Source organism: Balaenoptera ricei, chromosome 19, assembly GCF_028023285.1.
Source record: "Balaenoptera ricei isolate mBalRic1 chromosome 19, mBalRic1.hap2, whole genome shotgun sequence".
In the NCBI taxonomy this organism is placed as follows: domain Eukaryota; kingdom Metazoa; phylum Chordata; class Mammalia; order Artiodactyla; family Balaenopteridae; genus Balaenoptera; species Balaenoptera ricei.
Genome location: NC_082657.1, coordinates 14,648,925 through 14,676,528, shown reverse-complemented (window position 1 = coordinate 14,676,528; position 27,604 = coordinate 14,648,925). Strand labels below are relative to the sequence as shown.

Here is a 27,604-nt window from a genome sequence, read left to right as displayed (position 1 = left end):
GTTGGGGCACATGGGCTCAGTAGTTGTGGCTCTCAGGCTCTAGAGCGCAGGCTCAGTAGTTGTGGCACACAGGCTTAGTTGCTCCGTGGCATGTGGGATCTTCCCGGAGCACGGATCAAACCCGTGTCCCCTGCATTGGTGGGAGGATTCTTAACCACTGCGCCACCAGGGAAGTCCAAAAGCTTAAATTATTGATTTGAACTCTTTCTTCTTTTCTAATGTAGGTATTTAAAGCTATAAATTTCCTTCTAAATACTGCTTTAACTTATATTCCATAAATGTTGATGTGTTGTGTTTTTATTTTATTCAGTTTAAAATATTTTCTAATTTCCCTTGTGATTTCTTCTTTGACTCCTGAGTTATTAAAAAGCATCTTGTTTAATCCAAATATTTGGAGGTTTATCAAATTTCTTTCTGTTGTTCATTTTCAATTTAATTACATTGTGATGGAATACCATTCTTTGTATCATTTCAATCCTTTTAAAAAATTATTTTACTTAAAAAAAATTTTAAGTCTCACAAGAAAATGTAAAAATACCACAGGTGGAACAAATGGTTATCTACATGCCAAAGAATGAAGTTAGATCCTTACCTCACTCCATATACAAAATTACCTCAAAATAGATCATAGACCTAAATGTAAAAACTAAAACTATAAAACTCCTAGAAGAGAACATAGGAGTATGCCTTCATGACCTTGGGATAGGTAGTGGTTTCTTGTTTTTTTATTTATTTATTTATTTTTTAAAAAATATTTATTTATGTATGTATTTATTTTGGCTGCTCCAGGTCTTAGTTGCGGCACGTGAGGTCTTCGTTGTGACATGCGAACTCTTTAGTTGTGGCATATGAACTCTTAGTTGTGGCATGCATGCAGGATCTAGTTCCCTGGCCAGGGATCAAACCTGGGCCCCCTGCATTGGGAGCTCAGAGTCTTACCCACTAGCCCACCAGGGAAGTCCCAGGTATTGGTTTCTTAGATATGACACTAAAAGTACAAGCAACAAAAGAAAAAATATAGATATGTTGGACTTCATCAAAATAAAAATTTTTTATGTGATTCAAACGACACATCAAGAATGTAAAAACACAAACCATAGAATGGGAGAAGATATTTGCAAATCATATGTCTCATAAGGGATTTGTGTCCAGAATTTACAAAGAACTCTTGCAACTTGACAATATAAAAACAAATAACCCAATTTAAAAATGGACAAAGGATTTGAATGGATATTTCTCCCCTAGAGACATATAAATGGCCTATAAGCACATGAAAAGATGCTCAATACCATTAGTCATTAGGGTAATTCTAATCAAAACCACAATGAGATTCCACTTAACTAGAATGGCTGTAACAAAAAAGATGGACGATAATAAGTGTTGCCAAGGAGGTGGGGAAACTGGAATCCTTATATATGGCCGGTGGGATTGTAAAATGGTGTAGTCACTTTGGAAAATAGTTTGACAGTTCCTTAAAAAGTTACACCAAATTACCATAGGACCCAACAATTCCACTCCTAGGTATATACCCAAGAGAAATACAAACATATGTCCACACAAAAACCTATACACAAATGTTCATAGCAGCATTATTCATAATAGCCCAGAAGTAGAAACAACCCAAATGTTCATTGACTGGTGATAGGATAAACAAACTGTGGCATATACACACAACAGTATATTATTCTACCATAGAAAGGAATGAAGTACTGATATATACCACAACGTGGATGAGCCTTGAAAACATTATGGCAGATGAAGGAAACCAGACACAAAAGACCACATATTATATGATTCCATTTATATGAAATGTTCAGAGTAAGCAAATCCATAGACAGAAAGTAGATTAGTGTTTGACTAAGCTGGGAATGAATGGTGTGAGGGGGGAATGAGAAGTGATTGCTTTTATCAGTTTATTTTTGAGGTGATGAAAATGTTCTAAGCTTAGGTTATGGTGATGGTTGCACAACTTTGAATATACTAAAAACCAGTGAATGAGTGAATTTCATTCATTCACATTTGATGTAATTATGGATATGTTTGGATTAACATGTCTTTTTGCTATTTGTTTTCTGTATGTCTCATGTCTTTTTCCCTCTGTTCCTCCGTTACTGCCTTCTTTCCAATAAGTGCATATTTCCTAGTGTTTTAGTTTAATTCCTTTGGGTTTTTAAAAACTCTTTTTCTTGTTATTTCCTTAGTGGGTCTCTAGGGATTACAATATGCATCTTAATTTATCACAGTGTACTTCAGATTAATATTAAAACTTAGAGTTAGGGCTTCCCTGGTGGCACAGTGGTTGAGAATCCACCTGCCAACGCAGGGGACACAGGTTCAAGCCCTGGTCCGGGAAGATCCCACAGGCTGCGGAGCAGCTAAGCCCGTGTGCCACAACCACTGAGCCTGCGCTCTAGAGCCCACAAGCCACAACTACTGAAGCCCGTGTGCCTAGAGCCCGTGCTTCTCAACAAGAGAAGCCACCACAATGAGAAGCCCGTGCACCGCAACAAAGAGTAGCCTCCGCTCGCCACAACTAGAGATAGCCTGCATGCAGCAACGAAGACCCAAAGCAGCCAAAAATAAATAAATAAATTTATAAGGAAAAAAACCAACTTAGAGTTAAATATAGAAACTTTGCTCTGATATAGCACCATTTCCTCTTCCCTCTTTTGTGTTATTATTGTCATGTATATTTTTATATGTTATAAGCTTCACAGTAGAGTTTTATAATTGTTTTATGAAATATTACATCTTTTAAATCAGTCAAGAAAAGAAAAGAAAAAATACACATGCAGTCCTTTCTATTTACTACCTATTTACCCTTTCTGGTATTCTTTATTTCTTCTTGTCAGTTTGGAGTTACCATATGGTGTCTTTTTCTTTCACCCTAAAGGACTTCCAGTAGTATTTCTTGCAAATCAAATCTGGTAGCAGTGAATTCTCTGTCTTTGTTTGTTTGGGAGTGCCTTTATTGTGCCTTGATTTTTGAAGGATAGTTTTGCTGGATATAGAATTTTTGTTTGATAGGATTTTCTTTTTTTCAGCATTTTGAATATGTTATCCTGATGCCTTTTGGCCTTTATTATTTTTGGTGGGAAACGAGCTATTGATTGCACTGATGCTCCCTGTGCATGATAACCTGTTTCTCTCTTCCTACTTTAAAGATTTTCTCCTTCTTTGTCTTTCAACAACTTATGTGTGTCTAGATGTGGCTGTCTTTTTAGTTATCCTATGTGGAGTTTGTTGGACTTCTTGGACATGTAGACTAATGTTTTTCATTAAATCTGAGATGTTTTGGCCATTACTTATTCAGATTTTTTTCCTGCCCTTTTCTCTTTCCTCCTCTTCTGGGGCTTCCATTATTCCTATGTTAATGTCCTTGATAGTATCCCACATGTCTCTGAGATTCTGTTTATTTTGATTCATTTTTCCCCCTTTTGTGTTGCTGTTTCAGATTGGATAAGTTTTGTTGATCCATCTTTAAGCTCACTGGTTATTTCTTCTGCCATTTGAAATCTGCTGTTGAGCCCCTCAAGTGAATTTTTCATTGCAGTTATTATAATATTCAACTTTAGAAGTTCCTTTTTTAAAAAATTTCTATTTCTTCATTTCTCTACTTTTAATTCCTTTTTTTTTTTAATATTTAGTTAGTTAGTTATTGGCTGTGTTGGGTCTTCGTTGCTGTGCACGGGCTTTCTCTAGTTACGGCGAGCAGGGGCTACTCTTAATAGCAGTGCATGGGCTTCTCATTGCTGTGGCTTCTCTTGTTGTGGAGCACGGACTCTAGGTGCACGGACTTCAGTAGTTGTGGCACGCGGGCCCTAGAGTGCATGGGCTTCAGTAGTTGTGGTGCATGGGCACAGTAGTTGTGGCACGCAGGCTCTAGGGCACGTGGGCTTCAGTAGTTGTGGTGTGCAGGCTCAGTAGTTGTGGCTCATGGGCTCTAGAGCACAGGCTCAGTAGTTGTGGTGCATGGGCTTAGTCGCTCTGCGGCATGTGGGATCTTCCCGGACCAGGGATTGAACCCATGTCCCCTGCATGGGCAGTTGGATTCTTAACCACTGTGCCACCAGGGAAGTCCTCTACTTTTAATTCTTTAAACATGATTTCCTTTAGTTTGTTAACATATTTGTAGTAGATATTTGAACTCTCTGTTTGCTAAGTCTAACTTCTGAACCTTCTCAAAGAGAGTTTCTATTACCTGCTGCTTTTCCTGAGTATGGGTCACACCTTACTATTTCTGTGTGTCTGTCACAATTTTTTTTTTGTTGAGAACTGCACATTTCAGATCATATATTGTAGCAATTCTGGATTCTGATCCCTCCTTCCACAGGCCATTGTTGTTATTTTTTTAAGTTGTTTTGTTCTTTTTGTTCATTTAATGACTTTCATGGGCTAATTCTTGGTGTCTCTTTCTCTCTTCCGTGGTACCGAGACTGATGCCTATGCTCTTAAAAAAAAAAAAAAGTCTTACCTTAATTTTAATCTGTAGTTACTAGGGGTTGCCCTTGGTTCAGTATGATTTAGTGGTCAGCTAATGCTTGATCATAGGTTGTGCTGAAAAACCTTGAGCCAGTGGATCTCTGTGTGGGTTGGGGAATATTTTCAAAGTTCAAGCAGTCTATGAATTTGCCCCAGTTACTGCTTTATGCCTGACCATCTGGTGTCTTCTTTTTTTTTTTTTTTTTTTTGTTAAAACAACCTTTTTTTTTTTTTTTTTAAGAGATTGGAGTTTATTTATTTATTTATTTATGGCAATGTTGGGTCTTCGTTTCTGTGCGAGGGCTTTCTCCAGTTGCGGCGAGCGGGGGCCACTCTTCATCGCGGTGCGCGGGCTTCTCACTATCGTGGCCTCTCTTGTTGCGGAGCACAGGCTCCAGATGCGCAGGCTCAGTAGTTGTGGCTCACGGGCCTAGTTGCCCCGCAGCATGTGGGATCTTCCCAGACCAGGGCTCGAACCCGTGTCCCCTGCATTGGCAGGCAGATTCTCAACTACCGCGCCATCTGGTGTCTTCTTTGCATACTCTGAAGGGCTCATGTTCAGCCACGCATATATGGATAGCTAAGGCCCTCTCTAGTCTCTTTGGAGGTTGCATACAGCCTTGTATATATGTACATTCTTCCAGACCAGTAGGGATACACAGGAGCTTACCAAGGCCCAGTATGGCTGTCTCATTCTCTGGATCTTCCTGTGAAATTTCTGGTTAGTCTGCAGGTCTGTTGCTTGCTCCAACCAGATTGTAACCACAGCCCAGCTGTGATGGTAGTGTTTCCCATCTGTTTGCCACTGAGACTGCTGCTGTTTCAACAATGCCCAGGGGTGTGGGGTTTTGCCTTGCCCCGCTCCAATTCAGTCAGCCTCTCCAGCAGTGAAGTTTTCATAGCTTGCTCCGCTTTGGTTAAACCATAGCACAGATGGAGCATGTGATGGAAGTAACCTAAGTTAAATATCACATACTCCCACTGTTCTTACTCAGAGTTCAGCAGTTTTTCTTGAATAAATGCTGCTCAGGTTGTTGTATGCCTATGGGTGATTTCTAGTTTCCTCAAATATTGTATTTAATAGTTTTATCCATTTTATTCACTGGTTTTTGGAAAAAAAGAATTTTCTGAGCTCCTCATTTCACCACTCCAGAAGTTTGGTTGGCTCTTTTGACTTTTGATTTCCTCTTTAACTTAAGACATACCCACAAGTATTTACAAATTTACAGATTTCAATTACATAACCCTGGCTATACATTTTGATCCATTGGAGAACTTTTAAAATTGTTTTTGGTTTTTTACATTTTACTTTCTATTATGAACAATTGCAAACATGTAGAAGTACAGCACATGTAATCTAATCATGACAGATCTTATTAATATTCTGATTTTGCCTGCTCCCCCACCCATTATTTTGAAACAAGTGTTATACATCATATCCAAACCACAAATATTTCAGTATGTAGTTCTACAAAGAGAAGGGTCACTTTTTAAAAACATAACCACAGGGCTTCCCCAGTGGCGCAGTGGTTAAGACTCCTCCTGCCAATGCAGGGGACACGGGTTCGAGCCCTGGTCCGGGAAGATCCCACATGCCACGGAGCAACTAAGCCCGTGCACCACAACTACTGAGCCTGCGCTCTAGAGCCTGTGAGCCACAACTACTGAGCCCATGTGCCACAGCTACTGAAGCCCACGCGCCTAGAGCCCGTGCTCCGCAACAAGAGAAGCCACCGCAGTGAGAAGCCCGCGCACCGCAAGGAAGAGTGGCCCCCGCTCACCACAACTAGAGAAAGCCCGCGCACAGCAACGAAGACCCAATGCAGACAAAAATAAATAAATAAATTAAAAAAAAAACAAAAAACATAACCACAATACCATTATTACAACTAAAACAATTAATAGCAATTGCTTAATATCATCAAATAGATTTGGGGAACTTTGAAAAATAAGGTGCCCAGTCCAATGAAATCAGACTGTCTGCGGATGAGCATCAGGATATAGTATTAACCTCCCCAGATAATTGTGACATGCCACTGAGGTTGAGAACCATTAAGTTAGATTTCTCTTTATCCTTTTCCAAAATTGTGTTCATTTCTAGTTTAAATGCATTAGGGTCAGTGTATTGTGATAGGAAAAATTCTCTTTGGGGGGAATTTGAGAATTTTCTTAACATAGGATCAGTTTTTATGAATATTCAGTGGATATTTTATAAGGAATGAATCTCATCTGCTTTCTGGTAAAGAGTTTTTTTTTTTTTTTTTTTTTTTTTATTTATTTATGGCTGTGTTGGGTCTTCGTTTCTGTGCGAGGGCTTTCTCTAGTTGTGGCAAGCGGGGGCCACTCTTCATCGCGGTGCGCGGGCCTCTCACTATAGTGGCCTCTCTTGTTGCGGAGCACAGGCTCCAGACGCGCAGGCTCAGTAATTATGGCTCACGGGCCCAGTTGCTCCACGGCATGTGGGATCTTCCCAGACCTAGGGCTCAAACCCATGTCCCCTGCATTGGCAGGCAGATTCTCAACCACTGCGCCACCAGGGAAGCCCTGGTAAAGAGTTTTATATCAGCCTTTGAAACCAAGTTGCTACCAACAAGGACCTACTGTGTAGCACAGGGAACTCTGCTCAATATTCTGCAGTAACCTAAATGGGAAAAGAATTTGAAAAAGAATAGATACATGTGTATGTATAACTGAATCACTTTGCCATACACCTGAAACTAACACAGCATTGTTAATCAACTATAATCCAATAGAAAAAAAAAAAAACATGTTGCTGATTTGTGTTATTCAAATTCTCTCCAGCCTTATTTTTGGTCGATTTATCTATTGTCACTCTCCTGAAGCATGTGTGTATTTCCCACAGTGGTCATGATTCTGTCAGTTCTTATATTTCTAATGGCTTCTGTTTTGAACAGTTAGATTCACATTTCCCTCATAACTTTTTGCCACGAAAAGTTGAGGCAAACAACAGCAGACTGTCTCCTACCCAGCCCCCAGTTCCTTCATTTCCAAATCCTTAATTGTAGTTGGAATGTTCTCTGATGTCGGTGTCATCAAATGTGTTGGGTGACATCAAATGCCATTTCAGTCCTTTTGTAATAGGCCCTGTCAATCCAAGGTTCGTCTTAGGGTCCTGGCCTTTGATTGTGCCTCAGTATGTCTGGACGTTGCCACCTCCTGCCCACCTCAAAAGCACCTGCCGCATTTCTGATCTTTGTGCGTGGTGGGCTCTTTGGGGAAATGTGCACATTAGAAGCAGCAAGCTGTGATTTAACACCTGATTTTGCGTGGCTCGGGTGTGTGCTGGGCTAGCTCCCCACCCCCTCTGTTGTTACCATTTGGTCCAGACACAGAGTCGTCGTCCCCCCACCCCACTCCCCTGCTGTGTGATCCACGCTCACTGTTTTTCCCGAAATAAGTGCTAATTGGTTTTCAATTCTACTTGGAGTTTAAAAACTGCCCACTTCAGCCTTGTCCAGAAACACTGATCTGTTTGAGGAAATGCTCTTCAGGAGGAGGAATCAGCATTGCGGGGAGCTGGCAGCCGCTGCCCTTCCCAGCTTGCCGTGGTGGCCATGGGCCTCTGCCAGCCACATGTGCCACCTGCTTAGGCTCAGCAAGGGATGTTTTGCAGAGACTTGCTCACAATGGCGAGGACAGGTTTGGACAGAGCTCCTTTTCCTCCATGTGTGGAGAGTGACCGGGCCTTGGTTGGTAGGCGCTGGAGGAATGTCATTCGACCAGCTTGGGGTGGTGGGTCGTGGACTCCTGATCTGGGATCCAGGAGCGTTCCTGTGTCTTCTGGAAAGCTCCTGCAAGAGGCTCACCTCCCTCCACGTCCCCCATCTGGGGCCGGCTCTGTTCTCCGGTCTGCCGCGGAAGAGCCTGGATCATGCCGTGCCAGCCATCTGCGGTGGGGAGGTGATTTTGATCCGCCTCCACCCTCCTCTCTAGTGTTTACTTCTGTGCAGAATACTGTCCAGGATTGCCCCGTTTCTGTGCTGTCTCCAGAGGCCTGCACCTCTGCAGCTGTTCTTTTATTCTTCTCATTCATCCAGGCTTTGGGGGGGCGGGGAGGCAGATGTCAGTCATGCAGATGGAGAACAGGGGCACGTGGAGGGCCCGGGGCTTTTCTAGACGCCAGGGTGGGGGATGGAGCAGTTCCCACAGGCGGGAGGAGCAGTGCAGTGGTTGGAAACATGACTTCCCAAGGTAGAAGACCCAGCACCTCCACCGCTGGCTGGGGAGTTTGGTGCAGGTGACCATACCCCTCTGGGCCTCAGGTTCCTCTTCACAGTATTAGTTTGCTTGAGCTGCCATGACCAAGTACCATGAACTGGGTGACTTAAACAACTAAAATGTATCATCTCACAGTTCTAGAGGCTAGAAGTCCAGGATTGAGGTGTTGGCAGGGTTAATTCTTTCTGAGGACCGTGGGGAAGAGTGTTCCATGCCTCACTCCTAGCTCCTGGGGCTTTGCTGGCAGTATTTGGTGCTCCCTGGCTTCTGGTGCATCGCTTTGATCTGTCTTCATCTTCACGTGGTGTTCTCCCTGAATGTATGTGTGTGTCCAAATTTCTCCTTCTTCTAAGGACACCAGTCATACTGGATTAGGGGCCCACCCTATTCCAGTATAACTTTATTCTAACTTAACCAGTTACATCTACAACAACTCTATCTCCAAATAAGGTCACATTCTGAGGTACTGAAGATTAGGACTTCAGCACATGAATTTTGGAGGGACACAGTTCAACCCATACCAGAAAAAACCAGCATTAATAATACTACTCATGAACTAGGGTTGTTAGGTTGTAAATTAAAGCACTGACTTCCTGTTACATAATAAGTGCTCAGTAAATGTTAGTCTTATTAATGGGCTCTGGTGACCTCATCTCTCAGACTATTAAAGTAGCCTCCTAATTGGCTCACTGCTTCTATTCTTGCTTTCTTGATTCATTCTCCAAATATAGAAATAAAGTCACGTTATACCCAATATGTAAACCCTTCAGTGGTTTCCCATTTCTAGTAGTCAGGAAATCAGGGTCGCAAGTAACAGAAAACACAATCCAAACTGGCTTAGGGAAATTTAGAAGTCATTGGCATGACATAATTGAAGTCCAAGGGTAATCTGCTTTAGGTGCAACTTGATGCAGAGCTCAAATAATGCTATTACCAATACTGAGTTTTTCTCCTTGATCTCTCAGTTGGTTCCTCTGAGCTGTTTTTACTCATAACAGTTCTGACACCAAACGTGTGGGTGTTTCCCTCAAACCAACCAATTCTCCAGCTCTCTGGACACTAACTGGGTGTCCAACAATTCAATCGAGTTCTGAAAATAGCTTCCCCGGGGTTGGTGCAGACCCCACAGGTGAAGGGCTCAGTTCCACATGGCTGCCCTCACTTCAGATGCCAGGTGCAAGTCCCAGGTTGCCACCCGTCCTACTGACCAACCGGCTATAAATTGGGGCTTCCAGTGACCCTTTCCTCAGGTTTGATAATTTGCTAGAACGGCTCACAGAAGTCAGGAAAACACTGTGCTTATATTTTACCCATTTATTATAAAGAATGCAACACAGGAAGAGCCAAGCGGAAGGGATGCACGGGCCAGCACGTGGGAGGAGGGGCACAGAGCTTCCATGACTTCTTGGCACCACACTCCCAGCGCCTCCACCTGTTCACCAGCCTGGAAGCTCTCCAGACCCGTTGTTTAGGGTTTTATGGAGCGCTTAGCATGTAGGTGCGGTTGATTAAATCATTGGCCTTTGGTGATGATCTCAACCTCCAGCCCCTCTCCCTTCCTGTAGGTCAAGGGGTGAGGCTGACAGTTCCAACCCTTTGATCGTGCCTTGGTCTTTCTAATGACTGACCCCCCTCCTGAAGCTCTCCAGGGGCCTCTCTCTCATTCAAGAGTCACTTTATTAGCGTCAACTCACGTATAGTTACACATAGCACAAGATGTGTTCCTATCACCCCTGTTATTCAGGAAATTCCAAGGGTTTTAGAAGCTCTGTGTCAGCAACTGGGGACAAAGACCAAATATATATTTATCACAGTTCCAGTCTTAAATTGGTTGTTCTTTGATAGTTATGATTGCAAGAACTCTAGCCTCAAATTATGAGGCTCAAGTCCAGCAGTAAAAGAGCTTTCTTGAGCCTTTTTTTTTTTTTTTTTGGTGTGTGGGAATTTCTACAAAAGTTCTGAAGTTCACTATGAGCCAGCGTAGGTCATGTGAGCAAGTATTACCATTGCTATAACCAGGGGAATTTGGGGCACCTTGATGGGCTTAGTCCTGGGTCAGGGCTAGAGCCCCACTGACATCTCCTGGCCTGAAAGTGGGGGCCATCTGGGCTCCAAGTGCAAATAAGGTGCTTTGTGGGAAAAGCGACAGTGGCTTCCAGTGGGGAACAAAGAACAGTTACCTACTAATTTACTCCTGTACTTAAAATAACTTTCAGAAATCCTTATCATGGCCGGGACTTCCCCGGCGGTCCAGTGGTTAAGACTCCGCGCTTCCACTGCAGGGGCACGGGTTCAGTCCCTGGTCGGGGAACTAAGATCCTGCATGCCACGTGGTGTGGCAAAAAAAAAAAAAATTCCTTATCGTGGCCTACAAGGTGCCCCACGATGTAGCCCCTGCTGGCCTCACTGCATACCAGCCAGTTTTTCATTTAGTTTCTCAAACAAGCCAAGCTTTTCTGACCTCAGAGCTTTTGTATGTGCTCTTCCTTGTCCTTGAAATGCTTTTCCTGATGGCTTTTCTCCTACCCTTCTTTTTCATCCCTTAGATTGCAGCCTAAATGGCAAGGCTTCTAAGAGGCCCTCCCTAGACCATCCTGAATCTAAACCAGGTCCCCTGTTATCCTCGCCTGGCAAACCTTCAGAGCAGTTATCATAATATTTAATTATACGTTATGTTTGCCTTCACATGTTTAATGTCTGTCTTCTTCACTGGGCTGTAAGTCCCAGCAGGTCAAGCCCAGGCCCGTTTTTATTTCCGCCCACTGCATCCCCAGTACATACTAGGTGCTTCAAAAAAACTCTTTATTAAATGAATATGGTTGAAGTGGAAAGGTTTACTCATTTAAAATTATGATTAACCTGTTATTGAACTGAGTTCAATAACAATGAACTGACAGGAACAGGAAACAGTGACTGACCGGAAGTTTTTAAAAGCCTGGCAGTGAAATTTCAAAGTGAAAGTTTTACTAGTAGATTAAATGAAATGCCTGCTTCAGCCATATTTTTTATAGGCCTCTTGGTATTAATGATGCCCAAAGTGACCTTCCTTTTTGGGGTCTTGGGGCCAGTTGAGGTGATATCTCTCCTAACAATAAAAGCTTCACCACATTAACTAGAGAAGGATGATTAACACACATTTTTAATTAGCCTGTTAGTCATCTTGTATCTAAGGAGGCCAGGGAGTGGGAAGCTAAGGTCAGGCGTCTTAACACTTGGTTATTCAAATACCTTCAAGGAACTATCCCATGCTGCTGACACTGACACCATCCTGAATCTCTGCAGGCCATCAGGGCTCCTGCAGTCAGAAGCCTTTTTCCAGGTGGCTCTGTTCTCTCCTAAAGCCACACTCAGCCTCTCAGTGCAGAGTGGAGAGGTCACCAAACTGGCATGACAGCCAAGGTGGCTGAACCCTCCTTTCCTGCAGGAGGCAGGGGTGGGGACACTTGAGGTTGGAGGCGGGGTGCATCTCATGGAAGAGTTAGCTTTGGCCAAGAGAGTTAGTCATCGGGTAAAAGCAAAAGTGCTGTAGAGTCAGATCACCTTGGACTTTCTCTTAAGATATTGGGTATTACTGGACAAAACTATAATTCAAAAAGATACATGCACTCCTATGTTCATAGCAGCACTGTTCACAATAGCCTAAACATGGAAACAATCTAAATGTCCCTCACAGATGAATGGATAAAGAAGATGTGGTACATACATACAATGGAATTCTACTCAGCCATAAAAAAGAACAAAATAATGCCATTTGCAGCAACATGGATGCAACTAGAGATTATCATACTAAGTGAAATAAGTCAGAAAGAGAACGACAAATACCATATGATATCACTTATGTATGGGATCTAAAATATGGCGCAAATGAACCTGTCTACAAAACAGAAACAGACTCACAGACATAGAGAACAGACTTGTGGTTGCCAAGGGGGGAGGGGGGAGAGGGATGCACTGGGAGTTTGGGGTTGGTAGATGCAAACTATTACATTTAGAATGGATAAACAACAAGGTCCTACTGTATAACACAGGGAACTATATTCAATATCCTGTGATAAACCATAATGGAAAAGAAAATTTAAAAAAGAATGTATGTATGTGTATCACTGAGTCACTTTGCTGTACAGCAGAGATTGGTACAACATGGTAAATCAACTCTACTTCAATTAAAAAAAAAAAAAAGGTGTCGGGTATTAGTTGAATATAGGTTTGGCTGCTGTAACAGACCCAGAATAGCAGTGGCATCAATGAGAGAGCAATTGATTTCTCTCTCCTGAAACGTTTGACAGTGAGCAGCCCAGGGCCAACACGGCAGCTCCATAGTCTTGGGGATCCAGGCTCCTGCCATCTTCCTGCTCCCCATTCCTGGGATTTTGCCCTCATCTTCATGGTCCAGAATGACTCTCCACCATCACCATGTGTGCCTTCCAGCCCATGAGAAGGGAGGATGTAAGAGAAGAGGGTGCCTCCCCTTCTTCTTAAAGCAGGAGTTACTTCTGTTTTGAGAGAGAATTCACGTACCATAAAATTTACCCTTTTAAAATGTACAGTTCAGTAGTTTTTAGTGTATATTCACAAGGTTGTGCAGTTATCTAATCTGGTTGCACAACATTTTCATCACCCCAAAGAAGAAACTCTGAACCCGTTTGCTTCCCATTTCCCCCTCCTCTCAGCCCCTGGCAACCACTAATCTACTTTGTGTGTCTGTGGATTTACCTTTTCTGAACATTTCATGTAAACTTAATAATGCAATATATGGCCTTCTGTGTCTGGCTTCTCACTTAGCATAATGTTTTCAAGTTTCATCCATGCTGTAGCATGTATCAATACTTCATTCCTTTCTATGCCTGAATAGTATTCCATTGTACAGCTACACCATGTTCTGTTTATCCATTCATCAGTTGATGGATATTTGGGTTGTTTTCACTTTTTGGTTTTTATGAATAAGTAATGCTGCTGTGAATGTTTGTGTGCAAGTTTTTGCATGAGCATATTTTTCAGTTTTCTTGGATATATACCTAAGAGTGGAATTGCTGGGTCATGTAGTAACTATGTTTAACTTTTTGAAGAACAGGGCAGAGATTCTTAACATTTGTGTGCCATGGACTCTGGGACATCTACTTCTCACAGTCATGTTTTTAAATTCATAAAATATGTGGGATTACAAAGTAAACCAGTTGTGTTGAAATATAATTTTCGAAATAGGAAGATAACAAATTTGTATTACAGTATGGCAAAACCCAGTGACAGGCCTAATAACTACATGATTTCAAAGTACTAAAGGGCATCGATACTATTTTGAGATGTTTGTAAGTACTGTAGTGTGATTTAAAAGAAAACCCTGTGATTTCTGTTGTTGGTGACAAATTCACAGGTGTGAAAACTACTGTGGTTTGCCTATGTTAATAATGGAAGGAAATGCTGAATTTCAGTTAGAAGCTAGTGAAAATAAAGAGGTAATTTCACCCCTCTAAATTAATGGAGCTCCTGAATTCTATCACACTTCCAAGGGTTGATCCAGAAGTCGAATACACCTCTTCCACTCTGTCCTGTGGGGCTGAACTTAGTCACATGACCACACCTAGCTGCAAGGGAGGCAGGGAAATGCAGTCTTCATTCACATCAGCCACGTGTCTGGCTAAAATGTAGGAGTTCAGTTATTAAAGAAAAAAAGGAGAACGTGTATTGAGGGACAACAAAAATTATTACACTACACTCCCTACAGCCGATTTCTTGCCCCGGTTCAGAACATGCATTCTTCTTTTTGACGAGCACCTGCCAAAGGAGTTGGTTTGCCTTTAGAGGCCATGTTGTATGAAAAGTGTGCATCTTGAAACCCTGGAATGCTGCTCAGAGTGGTGAGCTGCTCCATAAGGAAGAGCTGAGCCTGCCTGAGGGAATAGCATATGCTTGACTCCCATCTCACATTCACACCAGAGCAAATGCTCATGAAGTGGAAGGCTGGACATCTGTTCCACCTTAATGATTTGTCCTTTGAAGGGGAGGAGGGGTCACTTGCAGCATTAAGTATGTGTGAGGTAAACATTTGATGCAACCTCTTGGTACCTCTTGACTGTGCCATAAGATGTGCAGTTGGCTTCTCAAATGGCTGGAAGTTGATGTTATATTGGAACGCTTGATTTTAGGTGTCAGAACTCGTCTTAGATCACCCAGGGCAGAAGAGGGACTAATTTGTTGGCTCTGAATCCAAGAAGGTCAGCAACAGAGAGTGTGGACAGCTTAGGCATCAAAGGTAGGAAATCACAGGACACGTACGGCCCATTGGCAAGGTGGCCTCCCCATTATCTCGGTCGTAGGGGTGAAGAGCAGTGATGCTGATCATGATAATGGTAACAGGTAGTCTTTACTGAGCGCTTACTGTGTGCCTAGCAGTGTTCATGGGTGAACTAACTTTACAACAACCTTATGAGCTGGATCCTGCTGTATCCCCATTTTCCTGATGCACAGGGGTTAATTGGCCCACGCAAGATCATATAGTTATTCATGGCAGAGATGGGATTTGAACATAGAAGGTGTGGTTCTGGCCTGTGCTCTTAATTAACCCTATTGTCATGAGGACAGAAGGCGAAATGCAGGAGTAGAAAGCTTGAAATTCTGGACAGAGGAGCGTGTTGACTTTCATGCCTTTGTTTCCCCAGTATTTACTTTTATGCTGACTTTTGAGTTTCCATGATGGTGCCGTCACAGACTCCCTTCCCTCTGTTCCAGCACCCAGTGGTGCATCCCCACTTCCTCAGCTCCACCACTGAAATACTCAAGTGACTCTGTTGAGTTGATCTCTTTGTCTCCCTCAATTCTAGGCCAGCCCTTCACCCTGGTTTCAGTTTTAAGAGCCAGTGTTTTGCTGTCCTAGTTTTAAATGTGAATTTTTAAAAAGTGGTTGATTTGTTACTCAGCTAGTATTTCCAGGGGCCAGATCTGGGCCACCAGACACAGGTACATCATTAAGCAAGTCCCTGCCTTCATGGAATTGACAGTCTAGAGGGGAGGCGAAAGACTCAGGCACTCAACAGATAACTTCACCAGCACTGATTGCCGCTGTGACAAATGCCATTAAGGAAAAATACAGGGAGCTTGGAGGGCATGTGAACGTGTGGAACGCAGGTCCTGGGTCGGGGGAGGGCGGTAGGAGGGCTTCCTGAGGAGGCGCACGTCTGTCCGTGCCGAGGCCTAAAGCTGATTGGTGGTGAGTGGGCAACATCCAGGCAGAGGAGAAGCAGACCACCTGCTGGGCGAACTGGAAAGCCCTGGACACTGGTCATAACCCCGGTCCCACTGGACTCTGAGGAGACTGCCTCCAAGCGAGGCCCCCCCACCTACGAGCAAGTCCTGCAGCCTATCCAGGCTCGGTTTCCTCATCTGTAAGATGGCAGTGACCTTGGTCATGGTGCCCACTTCATTGGTGGCTGTGAGGGTTAAATGAGTTGCTAGATGTAAGACGTTTAGAACAGCTCCTGGCATGTAGCAGGGGCTCTCTCCTTGTTAACAAGTAATGAAAACTTGTGTGTTGTGGGACTTAAAGCAGCTAATAGAAAATCAGAGAACCCAGCCTAAGGCCAGAATCCAAGTTAGGAAAGAGCTGGACAGGGGCTACCAGACCGGGGACTTGGTGTGGGGCTCAGGGCTGCAGCCATTGGAAACCATTCCCAGGAGGCATTCAGAAGTGTGTGGGGTGGTTTTGGTCTCACAGTGAAGTGGCAGCGACACCACAGGAGTTTAGGACCTGGGGACCAAGGATGCTAAATGTCCTGTAATGCAGAGGATTGGTCTAGTAACAAAGGATTGTTCCACCCCAAATGCCAGCAGCAGTCCCTTGGGGAGAGCTCTCCCCTAATGTATCTCCTTGATTCTCCCCTTGCTCTCTGTTTCCTGTTGGGTTCTCCCCCTCCCTTCCCCCTCTTTCTCCCTGCTGTGGAAAGAGGCTGCTCTTGCAGCTGCAGGCTGCCCTCAAATGCCCTGACCACCAACCTCACCTCCTAAAATGTTTATAAGCTGCCCCTGCCCTGTAGCACTTGGAAGCATTTTCTGCCCGTCTGGCAGAAAGTGTGAAACCAATTCCTGGTTTATCAATCAGGGTTCTTGGGTTGCAAGCAACAGAAACCAGCTTGGGCCACCTGCAGTAAAAGAGAAACCGGGGTCAAGCAGCTCTGGGGCACCTCGAGGTGGGTGTTCAGGGCCAGCCCAGGGGTAGAGGAGCCAGTGGAGGGTAGCAGTGAAAAGCTCTGACTCTGTAGCTGGCCTCCTGGGCATGAATCCCAACCTCACTACTAATTCATAAGTTCCCCAGCCTTTCTGTGCCTCAGTTTGTCAGCTGTAAGATGGGGATAAGAATAGAAGGGGCAGGCTTCCCTGGTGGCGCAGTGGTTAAGAATCCTCCTGCCAATGCAGGGGACACGGGTTTGATCCCTGGTCTGGGAAGATCCCACATGCCGCGGAGCAGCTAAGCTCGTGCGCCACAACTACTGAAGCCCGCACGCCTAGAGCCCGTGCTCCACAACAAGCGAAGCCACCGCAATGAGAAGCCCGTGCACCGCAACGAAGAGTAGCCCCTGCTCACTGCAACTAGAGAAAGCTGCATGCAGCAACGAAGACCTAATGCAGCAAAATAAAAAAAGAATAGGGTCGCTGAGAGGATATAAGTTGAAACTTGAGGCAGGTTTAGAGTAGTGCATAGTATAGAGTATGTGGCTAGAGAAATATTAGCTGCTATTGTTTTTATTTTATTGCTATTATTACTGTTATCACTGGACTTTAAAAAAGTCCACATCAGGACTTCCCTGGTGGCGCAGTGGTTAAGAATCTGCCTGCCCATGCAAGGGACAAGGGTTCTATCCCTGCTCCGGGAAGATCCCACATGGCGCGGAGCAACTAAGCCCGTGTGCCACAACTACTGAGCCTGCGTTCTAGAGCCCGCAAGCCACAACTACTGAGCCCTCGTGCCACAACTACGGAAGCCCACGCGCCTAGAGCCCATGCTCCGCAACAAGAGAAGCCACCGCAATGAGAAGCCCATGCACCACATCGAAGAGCAGCCCCAGTTGCTGCAACTAGAGAAAGCCCACACGCAGCAACAAAGACCCAGCAAAACCAAAAATAAATTTAAAAAATAAAATAAAATTTCCATCCTGTTGGGAAGAAGTCTCTTGATTTTCCCCTTAGCTTTAAAAAAAAAAAAAAACAAACAGCTGATTGGCCTAAGCTTGTATTGTGTGGGTGGATGGGGTCCCATGATTGGCAGCCCTCTCCTCCCCAAGCTAGGAGGAATTGGGGAGGAACTGTTGTCCTAGGAAAAGTGGGCTGCTGTCACCCGAAGTTGGGGCACAGATACCAGGTAGGCCCAGACCCCAGACGTCCTCCATGCTCAGTAATTTGACCCGGCAAATGTTGTTATTTGCCTGCCTTGTACCATGGCCTGTGCTAAGCACAGAGGACAGAGAAGGGACAATGATGTGCCAGATCTTTTCCTGACAGGTCTCAAAGTTCAGAGGGAAACAGCTGAAAAATGAGGGTCCTGGTTAAGACCGAGTGCTTAGAACAATGCCTGGCTCTTAGGAGGTCAGTATATATTTGTTGAATGAATAAACACACAGTGAAATGCAAGAGATTTGCAGGAGCACACAGCCAATGAGTCTACCCTCCCTCTGGTCTCATCAGTTGTTTTAAAAGAAGCCCGTGTTTGCACCTGCAGCCTCCAGGGCAGGGTGCAGAGGGGTGTCCACCTGCATATCCTGGCACACTGTAGGCGTTTAATAAGTGGGCACTGAGTGATCTCATGGGTGCACGGCCCTGCAGTCCACCCAGTGGGATAGTCAGGGACAGACCCTGGGTTGGGAAGCTGTCTGCTTTCTCTGCTGAACAGGATGTGCAGACGTGGCTCCAGGATGCATCTTTGTGGAATGTGGTTGCTAATACAAATGAGCTTCCTCACGTCACAAGGCGTCCATTATGTGGACGGTTGGATGACTCGCTGTGGGACGGGGCGGCTCTTGAGGGGAATTCTGTAGCCGCAGTCATGTTTCAGGCTTCCCTTCGGAGAAGGGCTTTTCCCCATGAATGACTGCTAATGAGAAAGATAATAATAGCCGGCACTTTCCAGGTGCCTGACACTGTGCAGAAGGCTTAACCCGTGGAATCTCCCAACAGCCCATGAAGCCAATGCTAATATTATCCCCGTGTGCTGAGGCTCAGAGAGGGAAAATAACTTGCCTGTTGGGTTCACAGCAAGTGAGGAAAAGTTTGGGATTCTTATTGCAGAGCGTGGGCTCTTAACCCCATACACAGCCTCCTTTCTCATTTAAGCACTAACTTTATTTAATTTATTTATTTATTTTTGGCTGCATCGGGTCTTAGTTGCGGCATGCAGGATCTTTCGTTGCAGCAGGCGGGCTCTTCGTTGCAGCGTGCAGGCTTCTCTCTAGCTGTGGCGTGTGGGCTCAGTAGTTGTGGCATGTGGGCTGAGTTGCCCCACGGCATGTGGGATCTTAGTTCCCCGACCAGGGATTGAACCCCCGTCCTCTGCATTGGAAGGCAGATTCTTAACCACTGGACCACCAGCAAGTCCCAGTACTAACTTTAAAGCAATATTTCGTTAACTTGTACGTGGTACATCATTTAAGAATAAAAAAGTGAGCTTCCTTCCCATCTCTGAAGCCTCCATAAAATTAGCCATTGTGACCTATCTCCTTCCAGAAATTCTCTGTGTATATACAACAAACATAAACATGGTAGCTGTTCTCTACACCAAGGGCAGCAGACTGCAGTCCATCGGCCATTCGGCCCGCCTCCTGTTTTGTTTTGTTTTTATTTTTTTATTTTATATTGGAGCATAGTTGATTAACAGTGTTGTGTTAGTTTCAGGTATAGCAAAGTGATTCAGTTATGCATATACATATATCCTTTTTCAAATTCTTTTCCCATTTAGGTTATTACAGAACATTGAGCAGAGTTCCCTGTGCTATACAATAGGTCCTTGTTGGTTATCTATTTCGAATACAGCAGTGTGTACATGTCAGTCCCAAACTCCCAATCTATCCCCCCCACCCGCCCTCCACTGCCTGTTTTTGTACGGCCCAAGAGCTAAGAATGGTTTTTACATTTTTTAATGGTTAAAAAAAAAAAATCAAAAGAGTATTTTGTGACATGTAAAATTAGATGAACTTGGGGTTTCAGTGCCCATGAATAAAGTCGTGTTGGAACACAGCCGTGCTCATATTGCCAGGGCTGCTTTCACACTGCAGGGCAGAGTTGCGTACTTGAAACAGAACCATGTGGTCCCCCAAAACTTAAAATATTTACTCTCTGGCCATTTACAGGAAAAGGTTTCTGATCCCGGCACGAGGCAGTGTGTCTTCGAGCTCTTTTCTTGTGCCGTAACTGTGTTCCCGTCCCCCTCACCCATTAATGTATTTCACGGAAACGGGCAAGCAGTGGGCTAAGCCCAGGTGTGTGGCTAGAGGTGGGTTGGATGGTGTGTCCACTCCCGCTCACTCTGAGCATTTCTCGGGCACCAGCTGCGTGGGAGGCCCCTGACTGGCAGCCCGAGCATGTCCAGGCTTGACCTCAGGAATCCGCAGGCCACTGGGGGAGTCAGTCATTATCACGCAGTCCCACAGGTGGATGTATTCAGGTCTGCGGTCACAGACCACCTCTGACCCTCTGCCCATCACTCCTGCCTTGTTTTTATTTGTGACACTTTTAAAAAAGTAGGTCATACGTCTGTATGCTTCAAAAGTCAATTCTGTGTGCATGCCTGTGTGTGTGAGTGCGCATGTGTAGATGTACACACTGAGCGCTCTCTCCTACCCCTTTCCCTGCCCACCTTGTTCTCCACCTCTTAAGTAATCATTTGTATTAGTCTCTTGCATATCCTTTTAAGGTTTCCTTATGCAAATACGAATGTCTATTTTTATCTTCCCCTCCTTTCTTATACAAAATGCACCCTACTCCACACCCTGTCCTGCACTTTGCTTTTTTTTTTAACTTACCAGCACATCCTGAGATCTCTCGTTATCCAGCCCAGTGCCTAAACACTGAAGGATGGGTAGGAGTTAATTAAGGGAGAGAGAAAGAGGTGTACCGGGGCAAGAGGGGCATGAGGAAGAGCATTCTAGGCCAGGAGAACAGTGTGTGTCGAGGTCCTGGGGAGTGTGGCTTCCTTCAGAGCAGAGACGAGGCCTGTGAGGCTACAGCAAGCGGGGAGGGGCCTACTCTAGCTGCAAGGGCCTGATGGTCAAGGGAGGGACTGTGGCCTTGATTCTAGGAGCACCTGGGTGTGGGGTTCTGCTCTGCTTCCTTCCATGCCCTGCTTTTCTCTGGGGCCAAGTACACGTGGCCTTTATCACACATGGCCAAGGAGAGGCCAAGAATGTCCTTGAGAACAGGTTACTGAGTGTGGTTAATAATGAAAGAAAATGTCTCCTGCTAGCTATTTCCAAGAGGCGTGATCTGGTGTCTAGGGGTTTACAGGCCTGTACCTCCGACCTCCATGGTCCTTACCAATCATGTGACAGAGGTCAACTCCAATCACCTCTCAGCTTTTCAGTGGACACGGTCACGGTGCCGAGCACAGCGGGTGTTTGGAGGGTAGCACACACCGGGCTTGGTTCTCAGGTTGCCACATAGTAGTAAGTGCTCAGTATGTGGTAGTGATAGCTTCGATTATTTTTACAGGGCTGCCTCAGGCTCAAACTTTGTTAGTGTAGCTCACAGTGAAGACTTTTGATTAGGAAGCCTGGTCACCTGGGTTCTCGTAGCCCCTCTACACTTACTATCTATGTTGGGCAGGTTACTTAAACTCTTTGTACTTGATTTTGGTCATCTGTAAATGAAGATGGTAATACCTGCTTTTTGGTCCTGTGCTAAGGATGAAATGAGGTAACATTTGTATTGCACTTAAAATAGTGCACAGCAAGTAGTGACATCAGGGGATGCCAGCTATTATTATCACATTACTGTACACCCTCTGCTTTCCATCCGGAGGTCTGTACACTGTATACTCAGGGGAACTTGATGTCAGTGATGGCAGTACCACCACCATTTCAGGAGAGCAGTTCCCTTCATTTGCAGTAACATCTTTTCCAAAGAACATCTGCAAATACCTGGAGAAAAGGATTGTCTGATTAGTCAGGAATGAAAATTCCACCAGACTTCCCTTTATGTTATTGGCCACATAAAGTCACGTGACCACTCTTAACTGCAAGGAGGCCTGGGAAATAGTTTCCTAATTGTCTCTCCCAGTAGAATACAAATAACATAATCACAGACATGCTCAGTAAATAATTGCAAGCATATAAATTCATTTACCAATCTAGCCATCATGAGGCATCCCAGCATTTTACACATGTCCGTGTTGTGGTCAGTTTGCAGAAAGTGACCCGTGGAATGTGGCAAAACAGCTGGCCCCCAACCTAAAGTGCTGGAAGGAAGCTTGTGAGGGACACAGTTTTAAAGCCTCTTGAGTTGTATCTATCTAATCAGGGAAATAATTATACCTCCTAGACCAAAGTCGAGGGGCAGGCTCTGGGAACTGGGCCCAGAGCAGCCAGAGAAAGGCTGCAGAACCGGTTTCTTAAATTTATGGTTGCCAAGGGGGGAAAGGGGGGGAGGGACAAATTGGGAGATTGGGATTGACATATACACGCTACTGTATATAAAATAGATAACTAATAAGGACCTACTGTATAGCACAGGGAACCCTAGATACTCTGAATTTAAAAGAATCTAAAAAAGACTGATATATGTATAACTGATTCACTTTGCTGTACAGCAGAAACTAACACAACATGGTAAATCAACTACACTCCAATTAAAAAAAAAAAAAAAAAAAAGAACTGGTTTCTTGAGGTAGGTCTGTTTACCTGCTTGTCTGATTCCTAGTGAACAATCCCATTGGCTCCCAGAGGCCTCCCAGATAGGCTCCTCCCTTGGGCTGGGCCTCTCTTTGCAGATGGCTAAGCCCCCTGGGGCCACGGAGTGCCTACTGTGTGTCTGGTGCTGTCCGAAGTGCTGGAGATAAAATAATAGGTAACATTTATTGGGTGCTCACCATATGCCAGGCATTGCAGGTGCTTGGGTTAGCTCATTTAATCTTATCAGTAGCCCCATGAGGTGGGTCTTGTGTTAGGCCCATTACAGATGTGTAAAAAATAAAGTTTTTTTGTTTGTTTGTTTTTTCCTTTATTAAAGTATAGTTGATTTATGGTATTGTGTTAGTTTCAGGTGTACAGCAAAGTGATTCAGTTATTTCAGATTCTTTTCCCTTATAGATTATTACAAGATATTGAGTATAGTTTTCTGTGCTATACAGTGGGTCCTTGTTGGTTATCTGTTTTACGTATAGTAGTATGTATATGTTAATCCCAAACTTCTAATTTATCTCTGTACCCCCTTTCCCCCTTAGGTAACCATAAATTTGTTTTCTATGTCTGTGAGTCTATTTCTGTTTTATAAATAAGTTCATTCCTATCATTTTTTTAGATTAAGTTTGGGGTTTTTTAATTGAGGTATATAGTTGATATAACATTATATTAGTTTCAGGTGTACAATGTAGTGATTTGATATTTGTATATATTGCAAAATGATCCTAAAGTCTTTATTAAAAAACCCTTATTTTACATAATGCTCAATATTTTAAAATTATATTTGTTATCTCACAATAATATAAGCCTTTTCATTGATGACTTATTTTGTTAGATTGATTTTTTTAAAAATAAACTTTTAATTTTTAAAATTAATTAATTAATTAATTAACTTTTGGCTGCTGGGTCTTTGTTGCTTCATGCGGGCTTTCTCTAGTTGCGGCGAGCAGGGGCTACTCTTCGTTGCGGTGCGTGGGCTTCTCATTGCAGTGTCTTCTCGTTGCAGAGCACGGGCTCTAGGCACATGGGCTTCAGTAGTTGTGGCATGTGGGCTCAGTAGTTGTGGCTCACAGGCTCTAGAGCACAGGCTCAGTAGTTGTGGCGCACGGGCTTAGTTGCTCCACAGCTTGTGGGATCTTCCTGGACCAGGTCTTGAACCCGTGTCCCCTGCATTGGCAGGCGGATTCTTAACCACTGTGCCACCAGGGAAGCCCTCATATAGCGCTCTTATATGTATTTTATTATATCTTTACCTAAGTATTTCATTTTGGGTGGTGCTAATGTAAATGATAATTGTGCTTTTTTTGTTTGTTTGTTTGTTTGGTGCATTGGGTCTTCGTTGCTGCATGCGGGCTTTCTCTAGTTGTGGTGAGCGGGGGCTACTCTTCGTTTTGGTGCATGGGCTTCTCGTGGCAGTGGTTTCTCTTGTTGCGGAGTATGGGCTCTAGGCCTGTGGGCTTCAGTAGTTGTGGCATGCGGGCTCAGTAGTTGTGGCTCCTGAGCTTTAGAGTACAAGCTCAGTAGTTGTGGCACACAGGCTTAGTTGCTCCACGGCATGTGGGATCTTCCCGGACTGGGTATCAAACCGGTGTCCCCTGCATTGGGAGGCAGACCACTGCACCACCAGGAAAGTCCCGATAATTGTGTTTTTAATTTCAGATTCCACTTGTCCGCTGCTGGTATATAGGAAAGCAATTGACTTTTTTATATTAACCTTATATCCTACAACGTTACTATAATCACTTCCAGGAGGTCTTTTTTTCCCCCCCTCAATTCTTTAGGATTTTTGACATATGATCATGTCATCTGCAAACAAAGGCAGTTTTGCTTCTTCCTTCTTAATCTATATTTTTAAAATTTCCTTTTCTTGTCTTATTACATTAGCTAAGACTGCCAGTACAATGTTGAAAAGCAGTGGTGAGAAGGGACATCCTTGTCTTGTTCCTGATCTTAGTGGCAAAGTTTTGAGTTTCTCACTATTAAGTATGATGTAATGAAATTGACTTTTCTCTCATTTGTCCCCCTAAGCCAAACATTTGGAGGGTGGGGGCATTGCATCTACTTCCCTTAGCCCAATCCTGACCATGTAATCGGTTTTAAAAACATGTCAATGAATGAGTGAATAAATGACTCTAGTGGTACAACGAACAGCTAAACAGAACTTACTTGCAATATTTTCTGGGCAGATGTCAAATCAGAGTTAGATAGGCAGTGGAGGGTAGTGATTGTCAATAGAGTTTGGAGCCATGGGCTGGTGTTCAAATCTGTAGTTGTGAGGTTTAAATAAATTGGAATTTTAAAGTGTCTGGAAAACAGGCACATGTGTGAGAGTTATCTACTGCTATTAGGTGTTATGTGGTAGTTTTGACTGTGAAGAGTAGTTGAGTCTTAGCTTCAAGTGTGTAGAGAGACAAGCTCAATTCCAGGGGAAATGAAGTTCAACCCATGAGCCTGAGAACAAGTGATTTCAGCCCAAAATGGCTGCTTGGCACTGATGTGGAATTGTAAATCCAGCCCTAATCAATATGCTTGCTTAGTACAGGTATGATTAGAGTTGGAATTTTTGGAGTTGTGTTCTTTGTGGGAGAAGTTGGGAGAAAGACACAGCCTGGCTCAATCTCCTGAGCACAGTGAGTCAGTTTCCCAGATGCCCTGTCGTTCCAGTCTTAGGGAGCACTGCCATACACCCTGTGTGGCATGGGGCAGGGCAGTGGTTAAGGGCTCTGCACTGTATTCCGTCCTTGCTGAAGTGTGACCTTGGGCAAGTGACATAGCCTTTCCAAACTTCGGTGTCTGCCTCTGCAAAACAACGAGAAAAACAAGATACTACATCTCAAGCCTATTAATGAACTTTGAACTAGTAAAGCACCTTGCACAGTTTCTGACACATAGTAAGTGCACATTAAATGTTAGCCGCAATACTGTTATTATAATTGTAATTGTTACTATCGTGCTTTAAATTGCTGTGGAATATGGCTGGTCTGCTATTCCACAAATATCTCCTATGCAGGCCACTCTGTAGCAAACCAGAGCATCGTGGTCTTGGTGAACCCTCAAGAAGATAATAGTTATTTATTTCATTAACCTGAATAGAAATAAAGATTCATGTATTCATTCAACAAATATATATATATATATATATATATATATATATACACACACACACACACACACACACACACACACACACATACATACATATGCCTTCTACTCTGCACCAAGCACTGTTGTAAGGTTGTAAGCCCCAAGTACACAGTGGACAAGACAGACCCAGTCCCTGCTCTCCTGGAGTGCAAGGTCCAGTGGGGGAGACAGACTAGAAATAAACAGTGTATATCAGAGGTGATTGGTAGTGCTAAACTAAACTAAAGAAGGATACTGAGATGTGAGCGGTGGTAGGAGGGCTACCTTGGTGAGTGGGGTCAGGAAGATGTCATTTGATCTGAGACTTGAAGGATAAAAAGGTGCCAGCCATGCAAGAGGTGAAGAAAGAAGGTGCCTGCAGAGAGAACAGCAAATGCAAAGGCCCTGAGGTGGGAATGAGCTTGGCAAGTTGTAGGAAAAGAAAGGAGGCTGTCCTGGCTTCAGTTAGGTGAACAAGGGTGAGAATGTGTGGGAGGGATTTGTAGGCCCTGAGTTTGCTCCCTGAAGCCTGCGCTTTCTTCCATCCCTGGGAGTGTTTAAAGAGAAGGGCTGTGGAGGGCTGACTTCAGCACCTAGAAGGAGGCATGGGGAGACCAGAGGCCTGGCCCCTGCCTCACTCTTACAGACGTTCTCAAAGCCCTAACCCAGGGATTTCAGGCCACAAGGAAGAGACCCTTCACCCCACAGCTGAGTTCTCTGACTTCCCAGCCAAGAATGTGGTTTGCATTTTTTTTTTTTGTCTCAAAGGTGGCCTAGCCATGCTGTTATGTACAGCAAAGCCTCAGTGCTCTGTGCCGGAAGCCCACTTTCTTCCGCAAAGGAGGACAGCTGAAAGCTAGCTGCCCTGGAGAAGTGCCAGGAAGCAACCTGGCCAAACCAAGCCTGCTTCTTGGGGATGTGGGAGATTCTTTGTACTGAAGGTGAGGAAGGTATTAAAGCCCCAGGTCTTGGTGAGAGAGACCAGAGCAGCAGTGAGGAGCCTAGACTCTGGGTTTCGGCTCTGGCTTCACCACCTACCAGCTGTGTGACCTTGGGCAAGTAACTTACCTGTGCCTTGCCTTAGCTTTCTCATCTGTAGAACAGGGAAAATAGCTCCGATGCTTAGAAACGTGCACACAGGAAGTGCTGGCTATTATTATCATTACCTTCCGATTTGAAGTCACAGTGACATAAGTTCCTCTTTCTTCTAGTTTCTTGTGAACAGTTAAGACGCTTGGATTTACTCCTGTTTCTCCACATAGACCTAGTTCTTGCCCAGGAGCTTGGCGTCTGGCAGACAGCCAGGCTCTGGGTGCCAAAAGCACCGCTGCTTCTGGGGGGCAGGTTATTCAATGCCAGGAAGCTGAGAGTTGATAGGGTATTTGTCACCAGAGGTCAGGGATTGTGTGGCTCTACATGGTGACTGCTCCCACCTGCCAGGGAGAAAAGACTGCTTCCTCCAGGGCAGTGCTTCTGTGCTTCTCAGCCCTGAGATTGAATTGTTATTGAATTGGGAGGGTGGAGCTGGACTATTAAAACCTTACCCCCCGCCCCCCCCCCAAAAAAAACCAACAAAACTTCCCCACGCCTTCCCCCGCCCCCCTCCCATGTAAAGGGCCTGCGGCCCAAGCAGGGAGAATTTTTTCAGGGCTCCCTAACGTGCCGCCAGGATTTCCAATCACTGAATGTACCTGGGAATCTTGTTAAAATGCAGATTCTGATTCAGCAGGTCTGGGGAGGGGCGAGTGTCTGCATTTCTGAGGCGCTCCCAGGTGTTATTGATGCCGCTGCTCCCTGGACCACAGCTTTGAGGTTCAAGGGTCTAGAAGCTGGCGTCACAGACTGCAGAATCTCAGACCCCCACACTGAATCCCAGTCTGCATTTT

At 44.5% G+C, this 27,604-nt stretch overlaps 1 protein-coding gene across 4 annotated transcripts in view; it reads left to right on the top strand.

Annotated features, from left to right (window-relative positions):
* SIPA1L3 (signal induced proliferation associated 1 like 3) overlaps positions 1-27,604 on the top strand; it is a 238,270-nt gene that overhangs the window by 38,808 nt on the left and 171,858 nt on the right. The window lies entirely within an intron of this gene.